The sequence below is a fragment of the Podarcis pityusensis genome (genome assembly GCF_964106645.2).
Source record: "Podarcis pityusensis genome assembly, chromosome: 1".
Classification (NCBI taxonomy): domain Eukaryota; kingdom Metazoa; phylum Chordata; class Lepidosauria; order Squamata; family Lacertidae; genus Podarcis; species Podarcis pityusensis.
The window spans coordinates 55,863,171-55,886,111 of NC_138028.1; positions in this window are offsets into that span (position 1 = coordinate 55,863,171).

Here is a 22,941-nt window from a genome sequence, read left to right on the forward strand (position 1 = left end):
TTCTGGATCTACACATCCATCCACAGTGGGGACATGGGTTTCCGGGCAGAAGTTGATCATGGTGAGGGTTTGCCAAAGGTACTTTCCTCTTAGCGCGTTTCTCCCTTGCCTGCTGAGTTCGAGCATCTTCCTTGCCTGCTGAGTTCGAACATCTTCAAAGCCCATGACAACTTTGGTAAAGGCTGTCGTCCAATTGGAGCACTCGCAGGCCAGTGTTTTCCAGTTGTCAGTGTTTATACTACAAAAAATACAACATTGTCGCCACTGATTCATCAGTGGTTATAAATTTCCCTTTCTGTTTACTCTTTTTCTCCCCCCCCCCCCCCGAACTGGAGATGCAGTGTGATTCATACTCCTTAAAACCTAACTTTAAAGCTTTCAAAGAATTTAGCATGCTTTGTGGACCAGAAAGGTATGTGAGAAATCAATTTGCTACTGAAGCTAAAGAGCAGGTGCTGAGAAGGAGGCAATAGGAGAGATGGACTTTGGGATATGGGTCACTAGAAAATGTTTGATCTTAAGGTGATGAGATGGGATGCTGATGAAAAACGCACTTGAAAAGGAACGGATTGAAAAAATACTGTAGCGAGAGAGGCTGCAATTGAGCAGATAGGAAAGCATCACATGGTTTTCAAATAGCACTGCTGCTCTAAGTGCTAAAATATTTTGCCCCAAATAGATATGATTGACCTTTATAAATGCTGGATCACTTTGATGATATACCTCAAAGTGAGATGTTTATCCAGAGCTTATCTTCACAGTCCAGAATCCAGTCAGTGTCTTCACAAGCACAGCCCATTCTGGCATAAGCCCTGATTAAAAAGAAGGAAAAAAAGAAAAAGAAAAATGACATTTCCATGAAGCTTGTTCAGCTAAAGTTTCCTTTGGATTGCATCCATGCTTTTTGTTGGGTTATGAGCAATATGTTGTCCTCACATGGGTTCTCTGTGTCTCGCACGCTAAAGTCTACAGGAACGTACAAGGATGCCAGCAGAGTTGGGTGAGTTTCAGTTGGTAAAGCTCGAGGATGTGGATAAAGTGCTTGGATTGGTCAGGGCTATCTCTTGCACTCTGGACTCTTGCCTCTTGTGCCTGATATAAACTAGCAAGAAGGAGCCAGCTGGCTGCACCAGGGAGGTGAGTAGTGCCTCCTTGTGAGATGGGGTGGTCCCTGCCTGCTTGAAGGAGGCAATGGTAAAACCACTCAAGAAAACCTCATTGGATTCGGAAAAATCTAAGTATTTACTGGCCAGTTACCAATTTCCCCTTCTGCGGGCAAAGTTCTTGAGTGAGTGTTATCGCAGACCAGATCTAGGTTTTCTTGGGGGGAAATGATTTTCTAGTTCCATTTCAATTAGGGTTTAGACCCAGCTTTGGCACAGTGGGTCCAATGGTCAAGAAGGTGCTTTCTGCACGTGAGGTAGAGGGAAGTGAGGACCAGATGGGACTTATCAACCTTGGAAGGTAGCCCATCTAGGAGTAGGAAGACTCTGACACTAAACCTCCAGTGCCTTGTAGGATATCTCTGGGAGAAGAAAAGGCTCAGGAGAAATCCTACACAAATCCAGAGTAGAGCTCCTAAGATAGTTGGATGGTGACTTGTACGCCTCCTTCCTGCAACTCCTGCAGCCAAGCTGGTGCCAAATGTATTGCTCTGCTTTCATTTGGACCACATCAGTGAGGCCAAGTGTGGGGGTCTTTTCATCTGGACAGCCCAGTACCTCCATGAACGCTGTGCATTCTTGTACCCCAGGGAGGTCATTTCATTGCTGCTAATGCAGCAGTTTGATTTCACCCCCACACTCATCATGATAATCAATCATGATAATCAGACCTGCATCTGAAAGGGTGTTTGATCCAACAGGGTTTCCTACTAACAGAAGGAGATGGGTGTTGAGGAGGCTTCAAGGGAAGGGGTATAAATGAAAACCACTTCTTGCCTCCTGTTAGCAGGCATTAGAGGCATGCAGGATCTTAGGATTTAGCCTATAGGTGGGTGGTGCTGTGGGTTAAACCACAGAGCCTAGGATTTGCCGATCAGAAGGTCGGTGGTTCGAATCCCCGCAACGGGGTGAGCTCCCGTTGCTCGGTCCCTGCTCCTGCCAACCTAGCAGTTTGAAAGCGTGTCAAAGTGCAAGTAGATAAATAGGTACCGCTCCGGTGGGAAGGTAAACGGTGTTTCCGTGCGCTGCTCTGGTTTGCCAGATGTGGCTTAGTCATGCCCTCGGCCAATAAAGCGAGATGAGTGCTGCAACCCCAGAGTCGGTCACGGCTGGACCAAATGGTCAGGGGTCCCTTTACCTAGGATTGCATATACATACCCATTACAGCATAATTACTGAAATGTCCTTGCTTTGGCTTCGACCTGTTAGTGCTTTCAAATTCATTTCAGGATCTTTAAAAAAAGAAAAAGAAAAAGAAAATGGTGTTTTATTCAAAAGTCAATGAGTGAGGAATTTTGAAAACAGACCCAGAGGTTGGAAGAAATTAGGCATTGTTTACAGCAATACTAAATATCATTTATAATGGTATTCTTTTAAATGGACCAAGATAGCAATGTTTACCTCATAAAGCGAATGTTTAGTTATCTCAAAATTTAGCAAATGTTAGTTATCTTCTGATAACCAATTCATCCAAAAAATGCATGGATTTCCCTTACCTGGCATGCAGGCTTAATGAAAACTGCATTTCCTAATCTTAACTGAACTGCTTATAACCTTGACTTTCAAAAACATAACCAATAAAAAGAAAAAGAAGAAAAGAAATACCCTCCATGTAACTTTACTGGAAGAATTCCCCCAGATAGAAATCATTACCTTTGTTTTCTGCTTTCATCATACTTTAAAATACTTACATTCCTTCAGGAAACAAATGGCTTTAGGTACTTATACAAATGGAAAGGAAACACATACATCCCAAGTTACTTTGATTTTCAGTAGTTTGACCTCTAGAATCTAATGTGTCAAAGCCCTTAAGGTTTCTCTGAAAAAGTGTACCGAGTACATGTTCTGAAGCATCAAAGATCCGGGATATGATTACTGTTGTTCTCAACTCACTCTGATTTTCTTTTCTTTTCTGAAGCAGTAAAGAAGAGGGTGTCACATTTTAAGAAACCATGTCAACACAGGTTTCAAGAGTATGTGTTCAAAGTCTGGTCAGTAAAGACAGGTTGATCTTAATCAGAGAAAAACAGCATTATAAATGAGTCTTGCTGCCATTTCAAGGATTTTTAAACAGAGTGCTTTGAATTTCACCCCATCCTTTGTACTCCAGCCCAGTGACAGTGGCATTTAACACACACGACTTCAGCTAAAGAATCCTAGGAAGTATAGGTTCTCCCTCACAGAGCTACAATTCCTGGCCCCCTCAATAAACTACAGTTCTCAGAATTATTTAGCAGAAGTATGCTTTAAGTGTCCATTGATTGTGCTTTACATGTATGATATACCAGTAGATTTGCTCTCAGTGTCACGAGCAAGGGGCAATGGTTGTTCCCAGCTAAGGTTCCCAGCACCGATAGAAGTACCGGTAGATGGTATTCTATCTTGTGTTTTAGAGATGTGAAGTCCTCTTTTACATTTTACTGTGGCAAACATAAGTAAAATTTTGGAGTAGCGGTTTTCCAAATCCCAGCGATAGCAAAGCCATCTAGGGAACTTTGTGGTAAAGCAGAGATCTGGTTTCCCCACATCCAAATCTAGCACTCTGGCCTAAGGATGGTGAGATTTGCCTTTCATCCCTTTGTGTCACCTAAATGTCTCATCTCCAGGCTAACACCTCTCAAGGAAATTATTTCAGTTAATTAGCTTTTACACTTGGCTTAATTAAGGATTAGCAAAGTCTAGCATGGCCTTAAATACACACCTCCAAGGAAAGTAACTTTGACAACCTCAAAGCATTAAATTCTACTGCTAATTTGATATGCAATTTAGGATGCTTTGCGCCCCCAAATTTGTAACAGAATGAAACTCAGGGATGGTTGGTCTGTTAGGACAAATGGGACATCGTCTAATTCTATATTCATGTCCTTCCTCTTGTCTGTCCTTAATCTCCTATCATTCAGCTTCTCTAGATGATCCCAGCTTCTAGTGTAATGGGAGGAACCACTATCCTCCTACATAAGTGTCTAAACCTGGCCCTTGCATGTGATATACTTGCTTATTGCTGAAAGCTTGTTACTGTCATCTTATTGTATTTTCTGTTTGAATGTTCCCTTACAGGTATGTCATGGCCTAATGTTCCTCTTCAGTTCTCATTCCCTGTGTCCACTAGGAATCCCTTTGTTGTTCTGAGGAGATGCTTACATATAGCACAGCATGTTGAGCCACATGAAGGATTTACTGCTGATTGCTCATTCGTTTCCTGATGGGGTTCCTGCATCATTACAAACTGCTCAGGCCTTTCACTCTCCGTTTATGATACTATCAAAAACTCTTGACTGATTTAAAGCCTTCTAATCCATCTCTCCCCAATTACCCCATTACACAATAGGTACTGATAGTAAAAAGGGACCTTTCTTCTACCATAAGCAGTGTCAGCCTAATTTCTGCAAGTGTTATTTAACTGTGATTGTACTTTTCCACTTTTTAATGCAGAACAAATTGCTTGTGATCTATGGTGGCATACGGCAGGTAATGCAGTACATTTACAGCAGAGCCTTGAAAGAAGGAAGAGGTAGATTGAATACTTAGAGCAATAAAGCTTTTTGCTTTGATCTCCACGAGACAAGCTAATATCACTTCCCACGTCTTCCTTGAGGAATCTACAAATACGATGTGCTCAAAGCAGTGGCGGTATAGAAAGCAAATGAAGAGTGTTCTGTGAGAACACCAAGCAAATCAAGTGTGGTGAGGAGGGAATTAGAGAAGAAGTGTGGTCAGAAGCAGCTCTCCTGGTGGCATGGAGGTGCAACTATAGCCTCCTGGCAGAATAGCACTGCCCCTCACACGTGGAAGGACAAGGTGGCAGTCAGGTTTGGTCTGAATGGATGCATTAGCAGGGATTTCCGTTGGCGCACCCACACAGTGACAAGCATTGTCACTGCCTCACCCCAGGAAGGGTAGACAGGAAGGTACTGTTGTGGCTCTACCCCAACAGGTGAGATGCTCCTGAGATGCTCCTGAGTGGAGTACTATTAAGATGAGAGCACACAGACACCAGAGGCAGATGAAGACTGCACCATGGATCAGTGGTTCTCAAACTTTTTTCTCTGGGCCACACTTTCAGAATGAAAAATGGCTCATGCCACACCAAATTTTGTTATTGATATGAAATACATTGGAAAACTATAAAAAAAAAACTTCTCCTAGCGCTTGATTTATAAAACAGAACACTACCTTTACCTTATATACTTAAGGTACATATGTAAGAGGCTCATTTATTATTATATTTTGGGAATGAGTCATGTTCTTATGTAGTTGCATTGCTTTATACTTTTTGGATATCCCATGAACATATTATAAAATAGTTGTGTTCTGTGTTATAAATCAAGCACTGCTACAAAAGTAGCATATATTGGAAAAAAAAAGTTTTCCAATATATTTCATATTAATAACAAAACTGACAGTGAACAACCTGGACGGTTAAGTTACCTTTTAGGTTACCTTTTACCTTAAGTACATTTACAAACTCAATGAGAAGTGTGAGCTTGCAGTATCACATGATGCTCTTGCTTTCATTTTGAAAAGATATCTATCCATATTCTGCAGATAAAAGAGAATGTTTTGATACTATATTATAGTATCTATAATATACTACACTGAAATGTTTAAATGTTTCTCTGATTGTCCTTGACTCTTCACGTCACACTTGCCATCCTCTCCTGTCACACCACTGTGGTGCGCCGCACCTCTTCAGTTCTCAGCCCAACCCAGATCTTGTGATGGAGAAAGACAGGACCTCTGCCAGCAAATGCAACATAAGAATGAAATAGACTGAGAAAGATGATGCTATGGTAGCTCATATGCTTAATAGTTTGCCTTAGTGCCCATGTATATGATGTTTATATTATTATTGTGTAGCTAATAAAATCTGTAACTTTACCCCAAAGCATGCTTGTTGCCTCAGATTCCAAAAGAAAAAAGGCTTTGAGCATAACAGGCATTATTGCCATCTCAATGTGGCGATCTTTAGGGTAGATGTGGATCCCGACAACAAAGCACCAGTGAAGTGAACTGTTAGCATTTGCCAACATAATAGCCATAGTGAGACAACATGATGGCACAGGGACAAAATGAAAGCACCATGGCAACATAAATGTGTAGACATCATTAGGGTCTGTTTATACAGGGAGCAGAGATTCTATCTACTGTCTGAAGTGTTACAATCCCTGAAGAAGTCCCAATTTACTTGTTGGATGTGCAGACCAACCATTAGTGCAGTATGATCTGAATCAAATTCAGTGAATGGAAACAGGAAATGTAGGGGCATTTATTCTGAGTATACTGCAGTTCTTCTTCTTGTTGTTTAGTCATTTAGTCGTGTCCGACTCTTCGTGACCCCATGGACCAGAGCACGCCAGGCACTTCTGTCTTCCACTGCCTCCTGCAGTTTGGTCAAACTCATGCTGCTAGCTTCGAGAACACTGTCCAACCATCTCGTCCTCTGTCGTCCCCTTCTCCTTGTGCCCTCCATCTTTCCCAACATCAGGGTCTTTTCCAGGGAGTCTTCTCTTCTCATGAGGTGGCCAAAGTATTGGAGCCTCAGCTTCACAATCTGTCCTTCCAGTGAGCACTCAGGGCTGATTTCCTGAAGAATGGAGAGGTTTGATCTTCTTGCAGTCCATGGGACTCTCAAGAATCTCCTCCAGCACCATAATTCAAAAGCATCAATTCTTCGGCGATCAGCCTTCTTTATGGTCCAGCTCTCACTTCCATACATCACTACTGGGAAAACCATGGCTTTAACTATACGGACCTTTGTTGACAAGGTGATGTCTCTGCTTTTTAAGATGCTGTCTAGGTTTGCCATCGCCTTTCTTCCAAGGAGCAGGCGTCTTTTAATTTCGTGACTGCTGTCACCATCTGCAGTGATCATGGAGCCCAAAAAAGTAAAATCTCTCACTGCCTCCATTTCTTCCCCTTCTATTTGCCAGGAGGTGATGGTACCAGTGGCCATGATCTTCATTTTTTTGATGTTGAGCTTCAGACCATATTTTGCGCTCTCCTCTTTCACCCTCATTAAAAGGTTCTTTAATTCCTCCTCACTTTCTGCCATCAAGGTTGTGTCATCTGCATATCTGAGGTTGTTGATATTTCTTCCGGCGATCTTAATTCCGGCTTGGGATTCATCCAGCCCAGCCTTTCGCATGATGAATTCTGCATATAAATTAAATAAGCAGGGAGACAATATACAGCCTTGTCGTACTCCTTTCCCAATTTTGAACCAATCAGTTGTTCCATATCCAGTTCTAACTGTAGCTTCTTGTCCCACATAGAGATTTCTCAGGAGACAGATGAGGTGATCAGGCACTCCCATTTCTTTAAGAACTTGCCATAGTTTGCTGTGGTTGACACAATCAAAGGCTTTTGCATAGTCAATCAAGCAGAAGTAGATGTCTTTCTGGAACTCTCTAGCTTTCTCCGTAATCCAGCACATGTTTGCAATTTGGTCTCTGGTTCCTCTGCCTCTTCTAAATCCAGCTTGCACTGCAGTTCTACATCAGTGTTATTTCAATTGATTACTGGATCAACACGAGTCCAGTTAATTACTAGCTCAATAAGACTATTGTCATTGCTTATAGTAAATGCTTTATTTGCCTCCTCTGAATTAAATGAACATTTCATATATTGTGTTACTATTGCCCTTCATATGTGGTAGAGTACAATTTTAATCAACACATACATATAACCTAAATTTATATTAAGCATGCAGAAGAACCTAGGAGCTTGAAATTTGCAATTCTAGGACAGTATCCCATTCTAATTCTCCACGGGAAACCACTTTTGAAAGAGAGGGAAGCTTCAAAAGCAATTTGTGCAAGAGCATACTGGTTTGCTGTGCAGAAGACAATATGTAAAATGCTGTATGTGGCTTATAAAACCCTCAGAGGAGAACCCAGAAAATGGCCTGCAAAGGAAGGACTATTGCTCAGTGGTAGAGGACATACTTTGTATGAAATAGGTCCTAGGTTCAGTCATGGCATCTCTAGTAAGAAGGAGAGAATAACAGATGATGTGAGCGACTTCTGCCAGAGACTCTGGAGCAACAGAGTAGATAATACTCATCTAGACTGGCATAAGACAGATTTCTATGTGCCTTATTTTTTTATAAGGAGCATATATTGTCTAGCTCTTTGGACACCAGCCATTGAATAGAACTATCTGTTGGAACATGTCAAAGAGCCCATCTGAAGGCTTGTTGAGTTGGGAAGTGAAAGAAGCCTTCCTTTCCCAGTCTCATCACATCTGCAATATGTAATCCACCAGGACTACACAGGACTAATCCACACAGACTTATTCTGTATTCAGCTAATGTAGAAGAGATGTCAGTGGAGGATCCAAAGACTCTTTGATGAATATTTTCCTGTTGTGGACAGGATGTTGCCTAGTTTTCAGCCTGGGAATGCTTTGGCATGCAGCACATTTGAAGTTTTGTAGCAGCAATGGCTGTGTTCAGTTTCATATCAGTTACATCTGACATGTCTGCTATTGCTCCACCCAACCAATTCTATGGCAGCTACATTAGCTACCAGTGAGCTTCCACAGATGCAATTCAAAGTTAGACATAAATGCCCTAATAGAAGGGCTTCACCTCCAGACGACAGAGCCCAGTATTGTTTGTCAATCTGGGCTTTGTCATCTGGTGGTGAAGCCCTTCTTGTGGTCAAACCAATGATTATGATCTGTTGTGCAGTGATTCAGGTTAGGGCCTTCTATGTAGTAAAACCATCTTAGAGGAACTCCTTCCCTTTAGCAGTACAATTGTTTCTTGCACTGTTTATTTTTGTGCCAGTTTAAAACATTCATTTTTAACAAATGTATTACAGAACATCTGGAGTTCTGATTATTCGTATTTATGGAGGTCACTTGACCTTGACAAAACCCACTGTATACATGTGTCTCCTTAAGTTAGTTAGTTTGTTTCTGAATTATTCTCAAAAGAGTTATGAAACAGTTACTACAATTATTCATACAACTTCATTAATTGCTTCTAGTTTAAATGGATTGTCCCTGATTCAGAATTTATAGCATATCAATACAATGCAATCCTTGTGTAAGCTTACTTGAGCATAAACCTTGTTAAACACAATGGAATTTAATTCTAAGTAAACAAGCATAGCATGGTGTGTTGTGCCATCTAAGTTTAAGAAAACCAAAGCACTAAATCATATGGTCCAAATATTAGTCACTATAAAGTGTCATTTTCACATAACTGTATGTAATTTAAAATGAGTTTATCATCCAAACCATTCATTCACTTCCCCCCATCCATTCCAGAATTTCACAGGAAAGAGAACGATAAGGGAGCTGACGTTAATAGTTCTGTAAAATCTCATTTAGTTCTTGAAAACTTCTATTTTTGACAGTTCAGTCCAGAAAAGGAAACCAGAATGGAGAAGGAGGCACTCATACATGGAATGAATGCACTTGCTGGGTATGCCAGTATCCAGCAATCTGAACTGCATATACATACATGCCCTGATGCTAAATTTTCAACTGCCTCTGTAGCAGCAGGTCAGATGTGAATGTACATCAAATGAATCCATAAGGTTCTATTAAAAATGAAGAAAAATGCATTTTTATATGCAAGAATTAAGCAATGGCTTCAGACTTCCCCTTTCATGTCGTACAGAGCTTTCTCAATGAAGAACAGCACGGCGAATGTATAGTCTGCCATTTTAACATTCAGCAGCAATCATTAGTGAATGACTGGCAGAGGCATACTACAGTTGTGCTGCAAAGAGTGGAGATTTGGGAAGGCTTAGTAATAGCATATGTATATTCATTAGAGGGAGAAAAAACTAATTTAGTTTACCAGGAGGAGGGTAATCACCTTGGTATGCAGATTTTTGCAAAATCTTTTCGTTACAGATTAAGCTCATCTATATTTAGCAAGGTTGATAGACTCATCAAGCTTACGCTTAGGGGAAACATATTTAAGGGAGGGAGGGAGAGAGAATGTTGCTTTCCTGATCAATGGAGTACACAAATCCAAAAGGATGCTTTATTCAACATCCACTACGCAGGCCTATCCTTGTTGGACTAAGTCCCTGGTACACAAACTTGCCTGACAGATGTGCTTGGATATATTTGGAATTTGACTGGAGAGGAGAGCACATGATGTAGCCACTCCCTAAAAGTGTTCATTACCCTCATAGTGGAATGACTATCATTTAGGATTGTGCATAGCATTGTGGAAGAATTGTACCTGCAGCCTCTTTGCAGACTAAATTATAATAATAAGTAGTTTGAGGTTGTGTGTGTGTATATGTGTGTGATGAACAAAATGAAAGCCAGAAAAAAAAGTTGAATAAGAATCCTTACTTATCGATGACAGAAAGAAAAGAAAACGAAAACCCAGAAAGGCTAGAACATAGACTTGGTATTGAATTGTGGTCATTGTGGCCAATAACTCTTAGTCATATTCAGTGTGTATATAATGAACACACAAGGGAGAAATGGGATTATAGAGGCAGGGCTTTCTCCACATCTTTTAGCCCACAGTCTGCCCAGACCCTCTATAAGATAGGCATACAGACTGAAATGTAGACTCTGTGGAAAAAAGGATCTGTGCAGACAGTAGACTAAATGCATGTATCTTTTTTTGCAGTAAGTAGGTTGCACCACTGTTCCTCTTCCCTTTCCTACACTGTTTATGCATAAGGATGCTATAAGTCATAAACAAAGATCTTCAGAATAATGTAATTTTATAAGGGAGAACTGAAAAGGGGTGGGATCTGGTATAAGCTGCTATCCTTCAGGCATCACATTTTTTTGAAGTGACAGATGAAGTGTTGGATATCATACGATAAAATCATGCTTCTCCTGGACTTACATTCAGATTCTTTACTACAAAGGTGTATATACACAGCCTCCTTTAAGAAAAGGCTAAATTTACAACCGGTCTGCATAAAGGTGATGTGGCCAGGGTGGGTGGGAGGGAAAACTGTCTTAACTCCTTTTTTTTTTTTTTTTAATGTTCCTAATGGATATAGCATTCCAAAGGTAAGCTAGGCAATAAATCAGTCTATTTGCACTTTCATCACTTTTGGTTTTAGCCAACATTTTAAAAAAGAAATATGGGAAAATTAAATATTTGAAGTCTCTTTGCTTTCATAACATCTGAAACATTTCCAGTAAAACTGCATTTGTAGAAGAGCTTTAACTCTGTCTATGTCTGTTAATGGGAAAGGGAAACATAAAAAGGAGAAAACAGTTTATACCGCAGCATGTCAGCCATGACTTGCATCATGTGGCTAGTGAGAGCTGCTAACTCCTATTGATTTTGAGCCACTCCGCAGCCTTTCAGACCTAAATAATTGTTGTCATCAAGTCTAAATCAGTGCTTTTGGAAAGCCCATTAGGGGAGCCTTTAAAGAGTCATGCAAGCTGATTGTATTAAAATAATAGCTGTAGAAAGGCAGTAAGCTAACAGGTCATGTGAAGTAGCGGCCCTGTCAAAGGGGAAATTGCCACCTATCCTTCCAGGGCAAGGACTAAAATCTATACCTCCTGTACATTTGTGTTTCTGTTGTTGTCAACTTCAGTTTACTTCACATGGAAACAAATGGATTTTGTAAAAAAAAAAAAAAAAGTCTGAAAGTATGGTAGCTTAGGAGATCAAAGCTGAAATAAACAAATAAAAGAGCAGCAGGGTTTGAAAATTGATATTTTCCCCCTGGGTTGTTAACTTCACATTCCTTGACATTGTTTAAGTAGACCCTAGGAACAATATCTCTCTCTCTCTCTCTCTCTCTCTCTCTCCCTCCCTCTCAGACAAAAACACACACATAATAAAGTCAATCTGATTTATCTAATTACATGTTACCTGTATATACATAATCTTGGGTTTCAGAGCATGTGTAGGGTTCCTTGCAGAATGAATTCAAAAAGGGAGCACCTTTCCTTATCTGGATAGATGGTTTGATGAGACAAAGAGTAAAGTCTTGCATTTCTATGGGAATTTTAAAGCAGTTAAGGCTCCCCTTTTAAGGCTATTCTTCTATTCAGTGGGAATTGTGCTGGAAATAGTGAATCCAAAATATATTCAGAGGGTATATTCATTTCTTTACCAACTCTCCTGTTACATTTTTAAGAGATAGCCATTTCTGAGCAATTAGCATTGTGTAAAAAGGACTAAATTAACATATACAGAAACAAAACATTGGATAGCTGTCTATTCAGGATTCACTGTGAGGGTGCAAAATCCTGGATACTTTAGGTGGCACTGCTGAACTACATCATAATATAGGTGCTTATCACAGTGTAAAACTTCAGAGAGAAGTTTGAAGACATCCATATGAGCAAGAAAACATTAAAGATAAAAAGTGACAGTCTTTTACAATGCTTGTATGCATAATCTAATACTGCAGAATAAACCACTAATACATTCTTCCCAAGTAAAGGTTAAGAGCACTTCATGAGCATTGGATTAAGATAATAAATAAAATCTAAACTTGATAATATATTGTTTTCTGCCTCATTTAACTTTCACGGCTTGGATCGTGAATGTCTAGAACTTCTTAAACAGTCATCATGATTATTACTAAAGGATGTTTTAATATTTGTTCATTAGACCTAACCCATTCATCAATTTCCTAGGGGAACATGTAGACCATCTGAAAAAGTGTGCGCTAGTCAAACATAAGGGTAAAATAAAAAATCCATCTTGTACCATCATTGGAGCACCAAGGCAAAAAAATGCCAGAGTTTTCTTGTTCTCATGTGCTTCTTTTACATAGTTTTGGCTTCATATGGTTTAAATATACCCAATCTATACACTTTACCACCACACCACTTTTTTTAATTCCTCAGGTGCTTCCTATAGTCTTTGTGATCTTTGTTTGGTTGAATACAAGGACTCAAAGGGAAATCCACACCACCAAGGAGCTCTATTGTCGTTCAAGAAGACAGTGGAGTGGCAAGGTTAAATACGGCCAGTCTCTCTATCAAAAACCTCAGTCACTCACTTTTCTCTGCTTAGTACAACCGGATGCCCTCAACTGCCCGAATTGCTCCTCCTCCACATCTCTGTTCTCTTTCAACACGGTGACACCTTCCATGGAGAGCTAACCTGTATCCCTTTAAGCAATTCTATACTAAGCAGAATAGCTTTTGAGCTGGACCTTTGGCAAAATGTGAACTGTCAATCTGATCTGGTGTGTGATCACTGCGTCCCCCTTTCATCTTGTCTAGCAAACTTGCCTTCAAAAAAATACAACTTGGTGGTAGGGTATGACATTTCATTCTTAGAGGTCATCAATATTTCCTGGTCCACTGCAGGTTTCAAAGTCTTTCCCTCTCAATTTATTCTTTTAAAGGACTTCATGAAATGCTTTTATACAAGTAAAGTTCAAAATGACCTCTGTCATTCTTAAGTACATCTTGACTCCGTTGGCGTATTGAATTCCAGATACGACTATGACTTTAAAACAAAACAAAACCCAACAACTGTGGTGGCCCTTTGCCATTCTTATCTTGCCGCACAATCTAGTAAGAGTACAAATGCTTGCAGCCCACAATTTCAAGGGCTTTCCCATCTGTCTTCAGTTATTTCATGGGCTAGCTAATGTGATGTTGATGGACTTTGCCCATTATTAGTAGAATGGTGGTCTTCTGTGTTGCTGTGGTTGATTCCTTTGTGATTGCCGGTGATTTGGTTTTCAGTGGATCCGAAGACACGTCTCAGGGAAGTCCGATAACCTTTTGCAATCCTAAACACTTTGTGAGGATGTGTGCATGGGATGGGATGTAGAATGTGCTAAGTGGCATTATGGTTTCAGATCTATTACCGTACAATGTTGTGATTGGTGGATACAATATTGTAAGCATGGATCACTGTGGTCAGGCTATCCCTATCTAAGAAAGTCTACAAACAAGCCAAAACTTGTTTTATCACAAGAAAACAACCTTGATACTTGTAAATTAGATAAAAGTAAGTAGCAGTGATATTAGTCCTCTCTAGAACTACATCACAGAAATAATATCATCACAGACCAATGCCTGAAGAAAACCTTGTATTGTTCTTTATTTATTTACACAGTTGATATAGCATTTAATACTTTAAAGGTATGTTTCTTAGAAATATAATAAAGATAACATTAGTTAAAACTGACTGATAAAATCAGAAACTCAAAATGGCTGCTGAAATTGAAAGGTCTTTGCTAGGCTCTGGACATTCAATAGGGAGGGGGCCTGTCTGAGTCCACTTGAGAATGTGTTCCACATAATTGGACAAACCATACTGAATGGATCACTCTTGGTGGATATGAGACATGTAACTGAGCCATGGGCGACCTCTAACAGTAAGTTCCCTGAAGATAACAGTGATAAGGCAGGGATATAAGGCATCAGATGGTCACTAAGCTATCCTGGACTCAATATTTTAAGAGGCCTGTAAGTTAATACGCAGATAGCACATGGACAGCTAGTGCAAACTTCTCAGCACTTTCATTATGTGCTATTAAAAATGTAGTATAATGTAGATCATTCGGGATAACTGCAGGGCATAAACTTTCTGTACCTGTATTACAGTTCTAACATTTGCTTTCTGAAGAGTATATATACATACACTGACCCATCCACATAACAAATATACATTAAATGTGCATTGAAAAACATGGATGTTACAAGAATGGGTAAATCTGCAAATTGACTGAGCAGTGTCTGATTAGGAGATTATCTGGGAGCCAGATGTAAGACCGTCTAATCTCCTTAGGCGACCAGCAGCTGGTCATGTATTAAATAAATAAATAAATAAATAAATAAATAAATAAAGTACTTGTATTCTTAGAGTTTGCAATAACAACTGCAATTTCCAATAGATATGCCCAAGAGAACCATGAAGGATCACTCCTGGAATGTAGTAGTTCTGACACTTATAGTTTCTGAAAACAACATTCTGCTACAAGATTCCAAGCACACACTGCTAACATCTGGGAGAAAGTACCATTTTCCCTATGAGTTTTGCTGTTGATGATCTTTTTGTGTGCATCCCATCCATAAACAGAGAACACAGAGTCATCAAATGTGTGGGCAAATAGTAAAAACTGATTGTTAAATTATAGTCTGCTGATTAACTTTGAACCAAGAGGCCAATTATTAATTATTGTAACATATTTTTAGATGCTCTTTCTGACCTTGGAATACATTCTGCTCCTGTGAACAGATGAATAAACAAAAACCTGACTTATTTTACAAGGATGTTGAAGGAAATTAAAGCATGTTCAAGGTCATAGAGACCCTTCTATGGAGCCTTGCATTTATTTCTCAATAAATATTTGTAAAGAAATAAAGTGGCAAAAAGAGTATTGGAACAAGCAATCCTCATAGTTGTGAATTACATAGTTTCATGGGGGTGGGATAGCTGTGTTTTATGCCACACATACAGGTATTTTATTATTACTATTATTATTTCACAACAATTAATCTGGAATAGCCACCAAAAGAGAAAGTTTCACCCTTAAGTCATCAGTGAAAGGGTGGAGGGAGGAGAATGTGACCTGTAGGATTTCTAAAGGTGAGTGATGTTCTCTTAAGGCAAAATGAGGCAATGGGAAGCCATTCTCTAATTTAAACTTGGAGCTCAGTGGCTTGGAGTACAGGAAACAAAATGGACTGTGCAATTGACCAGACAAGGACAAAAGAAACAACTATTTATACCAGGTCTGGTTAATTTGGAAGTTGCTGCTTTAACAGCTTGCCTGCCCATAATTGATCTATTGCACAACCCTAAGCACACCCACTCAGAACATAAGTCTCACTTAGATCAATTGGACTTACTCAATTGGTATAGATTACAGCCTCGTTTATTTTATTTACTCGTTTATGAAGTATGCACTCTCCTCCATTCATTTGGTGGAGGCATTTGGGGCAGTGGGCTGGTATACGCCAGAAAAGGCTCCCCCCCCCCCCCGCAACATAATCTGGTCTCCAACAGTTTAGGCTTTCAGATGTTAAGGCCAGCAATCCTATTGACTTGCATACTTGAAATTGTTTCTCCTGTCTGATCAAATGCACCTTGTTGTGGTTCACTGTTGGAAAAACTTTATTTTTCCATATAACCTGAACCTCTGTGCATATGCACAGCAAAGATGAGGGTTTGGTAGCTTTTGTAGGATCATGACATGGAAAAATTCCATGATCGACAAAGTGTGGAGAGATGGAGATCAGTAGTAGATTCACACCCAAAAGACTGAGTCTGAAGAAGTGAATCCACAAGTAGAAATAGCCAGGAAACATGAAAGAGAACTGTTTTAAGGGATGGATTTGGCTTCCAGGGTGCCCAACAGCCCTTTCAGGAACAACAAATTAGATGCAATTGAGTGTTTAGCTGTCCAGTGGTACCACAACGCTGAAATGTAAGAGGCACTTAGACAGTGAACCCTACTTTGTTGTTTAACTGTTCAATTTGTTTCTTTGCAGACTTGTGTGCAAATGTTAGAAATGCATTGAGGCGTTGCACATGCTGTGCCACTTCAGTTTTACATGTATATAAAATACTGTTTAATTGTTCATCATCCTGGAGTGTTTTTGTTTTGTTTTGATGCTACTATTGGCAAACTCCCTCTGCAAACTTGTTTGTGTGAGTGCCTGCAGTTGGAATTACTGTGCATCTAGCCTGTGGTAGTTCTTTGAAATGTCTGGAGCCATTCTCTGACTCTGAAAGTTATCATTATATGGCAGTTATACAAAATGCATTATACAGAAGGCTTGAAAGCACTTCCTGCAGTAACAATCAGCTCATTCCATCTCTTCTTTGTATTTGTATCCATTTGCATGTTTCAGAAAGGACACTGAATTTTTTTAACCTGCTATATCTTACAGAGGAGAGCTAACCTGATCCAGGGAATGTATGAAACTTGCTTCGCAGATTTCAAAGATCTGAGAAATTGCATCTTGACTTTTATTGCTAAGAGTAGGTTGACTTCCTGTGTGCAGGTATATGGGATATCCAAATAATATGAAGCCCAGCTTGATACGCATTCAGGGCTCTCTTAATGAAGTAGTTGTTTCCTATTGCTTTAGGATTTCATAAATGAATTCCCCAGCTCTTCATGTCAAAAGATGTTAAACACTTTCAAAAAGATCATCTAGAGGGAAGGAACCATGAAGGGAAGTTTTGCCTGGGTGCTCTTTTTATAACCCTCGCCCCTCTGCTTGTCACTTCCAGTTACATCTTTGAAGATGCAAACTGTAACCTCTATGCTAATAGCACTTTGCACTGGTATGCATTCCCCACAGTCGAGAAGAAACTCACCAGAAGTCCTGCTAAGGAAGGTATTATCTAGCTTTGAGGCACAGAGCAGCTAAAATCATGCTGGCGTTTGCAGATCTTTGGACATATCCTCCAAACCATATGGTCAAGATTGTCAAGTCGGACATCCCCAGTTTCTGACTTGGACCAGAGGCCTAAATCCAGACTTCCCAGAAGGTAATTGGATTGGTCAAAGCTGCCGGTTTTTAGCAAGTATGTATCCAAATGAATTCATCTCCCCTCCCAGTAAAGGTAGTCAGCCAATATGAAGATTTCAGATTTTAATACTTGTCTTGCAGGCCTTGTGGAAAGATGTCAGGTCCCACAGGGCCCTAGTCTCTTGTGACAGAGCGTTCCACCAGATTGGAGCCGCAGCCAAGAAAGCCCTGGCTCTAGTTGAGGCCAGCCTAACTTCTCTGAGGCCTGGGACCTTCAGGATGTTTTTATTTGCAGACTGTAGGTTCCTCTGTGGGGCATACCAGGAGAGGCGGTCCCGTAGGTACGAGGTTCCTAGGCCGTATAGGGTTGTAAAGGTCTGACATCCATTTCATTGGGTGTCAGGATTAGATATCAACCCTCAAGGGTGGAAGTGGTTCATGTAGATGCCTTTTCCCCATTGATAGAGGCAGCTAATTCAGGGCATGCCTGCACCATCTTGTGGCCCTGCCTCTTTTTTGCTCTTTACAGGTGGCAGCCATTTTGTCTTATGCAACAAACACGGGCCTTTTGTTGTTGTTGTTGTTGTTTAGTTGTGTCCAACTCTTCGTGACCCCATGAACCAGAGCACGTCAGGCACTCCTGTCTTCCACTGCCTTCCGCAGTTTGGTCAAACTCATGTTGGTAGCTTTGAGAACATTGTCCAACCATCTCACCCTCTGTCATCCCCTTCTCCTTGTTCCCTCAATCATCCCAACATCAGGGTCTTTTTCCAGGGAGTCTTCTCTTCTCATGAGATGGCCAAAGTATTGGAGCCTCAGCTTCACGATCTGTCCTTCCAGTGAGCACTCAGGGCTGATTTCCTTAAGAATGGATAGGTTTGATCTTCTTGCAGTCCATGGGACTCTCAAGAGTTTCCTCCAGAACCATAATTCAAAGGCCTTTTACTAATTTACAAAGCATGACTGGTAAAAGGCACTCCTAACCACTTAAGCTACTTGAGGCTCCAGTAATGATGTGGATCCAGGAGAATCCTAAAATTACAAAATTATTCTTTCAGAGGGATTGCAACCATGTCCAGAAAGGGCAACTGGCCTTTCTCAGTGCTATATAAATCCAGCGCAATGTCATAACTCTTTATGTGTATTTACTTAACTGTGAATGCTTTATCAAAGGATGTCCCAGTAAATCTTGGTTTATTTTTTTATTTGCTTATTAATCAACACTGGTATACTGTTTGCTTTCAGGAGCAGGGACGTGGGTGATGCTGTGGTCTAAACCACTGAGCCTTGGGCTTGCCGATTGGAAGGTCGGCAGTTCGAATCCCTGTGACGGGGTGAGCACTCATTGCTCAGTCCCAGCTCCTGCCAACCTAGCAGTTCGAAAGCATGCCAAAAGAGCAAGTAGATTAATAGGTACCACTCTGGCAGGAAGGTAAACGCCGTTTCCATGCACTGCTCTGGTGTCAGTGTTCCATTGCGCCAGAATCGGCTTAGTTATGCTGGCCACGTGACCCAGAAAAACTGTCTGCGGAGCGGACAAACGCCAGCTCCCTCAGCCTGTAAAGCGAGATGAGCGCCGCAACCCCAGAGTCATTTACGACTGGATTTAACTGTCAGGGGTTCCTTTACCTTTACCTTTGCTTGCAGTAAAACCTCTATGCAACTTATACTCATACTAGATGTTTTCCCTTCATTTTTCTCAAATGGAAGAGGGAGACACACGTTTTGAATACAGCGCTTCAAGCATCTTGTGTGTGTGTTTTTGTCAGAGTCATGTAAGCAGAATAATATTTTTTATGTACATTGGACAAATCCCATTGCAAGTGGGCATAATTGAAATAAAATAATGGGAAGCTACCACAACAGCCATGAAAGATTTTGACCAGTAAGTTTGGGTTCAAAGGCAATTTCTATGAAGAACTCACTAGGTGCCCTTAGACAATCCACTGTCACTTATCCTGGAATTTCAGGTTCCTAACACTGGCCTGTTCTAGAGGGTTGTTGTAAGAACTGCAAAGATGCTTGCTTTGCAGCCTAAAAAACAAAAATCAGTAGGGCCCATGGCTCCTTTTTCTTCCTCTTCTTTTTACTATTTGAATTAGCACTAAGGCTATTTGAATTAATGCCTTATTGTAAGACGTTCACTTATATTTAACATCTCAAAGTCATTAAAACTTGCAGTTCAACTTCTATTAATCCTCAGCACAACAAATTGCAGGTACATGCCTGGAGTTTACACTTTGCAGGTGCCTAGCTGTTATGTTTAAAGGGCTGTTACGCATTGGATGGATGATTATTTGTTGCCTGCACATAGCATCACCTTAGCATATGCATATTTCACATTTACATTAACACATTGCCTTGTGTTTTGCCCAGGCTTGATTGACATTCGGCATACTAAATTACCTTGGCTTTTGAATATCTTGAACTGATTATAGCCTACAGACAAAACCTGATAAATGACTGTGCTCTAATTTTCAGGAGTAAACATTCTGATAATCAAAGGAACCTTCTGTTTATGCTGTCTCCATTCGGTAGCATCACTAAACTGCTTTTAAATTAGGCTGGGAGCTTTAAAATTTATAGGCTTATAAATACTACTATCTAGTTTCATGTTTGAAGTTATATAAATCCTTTTTATTCCATGCCACTTATTTTGTTTTAAGTCTATTCTGATTTCCATATCCTCTGACAGGAGTCGGTTCCCAAACAATCTTGCTTGCAGAAAAACGTGCCTTTTAAAATATACTTCTGGAGAAGGCCTAATTAAGACAGTCAGAAGCAGGTAGAAACCCAGCACAGCTGTCCTGAGGAAGCAGCCAGCGGGTGATCTCCCCCTCCAGTTTCAGACTGACACAGTGAGCAAAGTTCCATACCATGCCAATCTGTTATATTAACTATAAATCACCTTGCTCTAGATGAAGAGGTGATAAAGAGTCCAGATAAAATGGGAGGTAGATATTATCCCCAGAGGTTTTAAAATCTATCAACCTGTATGAACTGAAAATGTTTTAAAAGCAGACTTGGTAAACCTAGGTAAAAAGGCTAATACCTTTAAAAAACATAATTAGATTATAGTGGTCTTCCCCAACCTGGTGCCCTCCAGATGTTTTGGAACAGAATAGTGTTTGCCGAGGCTGATGGGAATTGTAGGCACCAAGTGGTGAAAGAGTAGAGAAACATTGCATTTTCAAATCGTTGACAACAGACACTATTCTTGTAAAAGCTTCACTGGTTGCCAGTGCACTCCCAGGACCAATTTTAGATGCTGGTTTAAAACTTTAAATTCCTAAATGATCTGGGCCTGAGCTATTGGAAGGACAAGCTGCACCTATAGTATTCTGCCTACCACTTAAGAATGGCAAAATAAACCATCCTTGTTTGCCCCCCAGCGAGGTCAATGACGTTAACAGGTATAAGATATAGGATTTTTTTGGTGGTGGCCCCACAGCTCTGGAACTCCATACTCCACCATACCATTTTTTTAAATGTGGCTTTTACAGAGAAAACATTATTCAGCTGTGGGGATCTTTTATTGCTTTTTTTAAAAAAAAGAACTATGCTTCTATAATTTGTTCTTTTTTAGTTTTGGGGGAGGGTGCTGTTTCATTTTGTTGATATACTTGTATTTGAATATATAAGCTGCCTTGCATGGATTTTTATTTGGAAAGGCAGTGGTATTTTAAAATAAATAAAATGAAAATAACTCCAAGTGTGAATTGATGTCAGGCTTCGGGGAATCCGATGCCTCCCATGCTGGCAGCCAATAAGCAGATAGACAATAAAAGTTCTTACCAATTAATTTATTCAATGTTCACAGAGAGAGATGAAGGAATGTAGTATCCCCTAAATAATGGCATTGGAGCAAAGCCCCACCCACTACGTCACTCCTGTTCTACGTCACCCTTGTGTCGGCTAATCTGAGCTTTCTGCCTCTGAGCCTTCTGTTTGACTACCCTCAATGCTCGCCTGGTACTGGGAGGGTGTGTGTGTGTGTGTGTGTGTGTGTGTGTGTGTGAGGAATGCTTTCCAAAGACACCGAGTCTGTCAGTTGGCTCTTTCCTGGTGTTTCTTCTTCCTGCTGTTCCTCTTCCAATATTTCCTAGCTTCTCCCCTCTGCAGCCTCTGAACTAGGCCCTTCTGCTAACCACTGTTCTCAATCTATACTGTCCTCCTGTTCTCGGGAAGGTCCAGGAGAAGGGTGGGGCGGCCCCCACCATTCCCTCTCAGTCCAGTTTCTGACAATTGAACTGATAGTGTTCACCAACAACAGAAGAACATCTCTGCTAGATCAGGCCAAACTAGATGCCTGTAAAAAAAGAAAGTTGCCATGACTGCAACAGTGCTCTCCCAACTTGTGATTTCCAACAACTGTCATTTGGAAGCATAGTGTATCAAACACTGGAGACAGAACATATTCGTAGCCTCCATTATTTTGTCTAATATTCTTTTAAAGCCATAGAAAATGGTGTCTTTCACTACAACCTGTGAGGGCAACTTCCACTGCCCAAATTATTGTGTGAACAAATGTCTGCCTTTTGTCTGCCTTGAGTCTTTACCTTCATAAAGTGTACCCATGTTTCAGCTATGTCGTGTTGTGCATTAACTTTTTAATACATCCTTAAATTTAGGGAAAGACAACCACTAAATAGTTATATAAAATATATTTCAAAAATAAATTAAAACTACCACCTTCACCTGGCCTAGAAGAGTAAAATGGTCCATTAAACCTACTCTAAAATGGTGAAGCTTCTCCTTTTAGAAATCTCCAGGCCAAGTCCTAGAGCTATTTCTAGTGAACATTTGCATGAAGCCGACACTATTACATTTATATTTCTTTACAACTCTCTGAAAATTAGAGGTAAGAAGACACCAGCCATATCATCAGGGAATATTAAGATTAAGATATTATGAGGAAAAATATTTTCTCTTTGGACTTCATGGACTACAAAAACAATGAGATGTTAAAGGAAAGGGAGACAGGTGATAGCTAATATCCAGCAATATTTCATAGTTTGGTGAGATTAATAAAACCAGGAATATTGAATATTGAACACTGACCTCTGTGAATTGCTACTCAAGGAACCCTTCAAATCCCACTTCAATCTCCCCTTAGTCAGAAGGCAGTAAATGATTCACCAGAAATGATATGTGCTTCAACTAGTATATTGTCTTCTTCTGACCTGAAGTCGGTGGGTTTCAGTTTAAGCTTAAATTAATATTCTGAAAAAAATGGAGTACAACCCAACCATAGACTGCAAAACCATTTTTTAAAAAAAACAACAGCAACAACCCTGAGGTTTATAACTTAATTCAGTTGCACACAATGAACAATGTTTTGACTTCTTTAAAAAATGGTCCTTGCAGC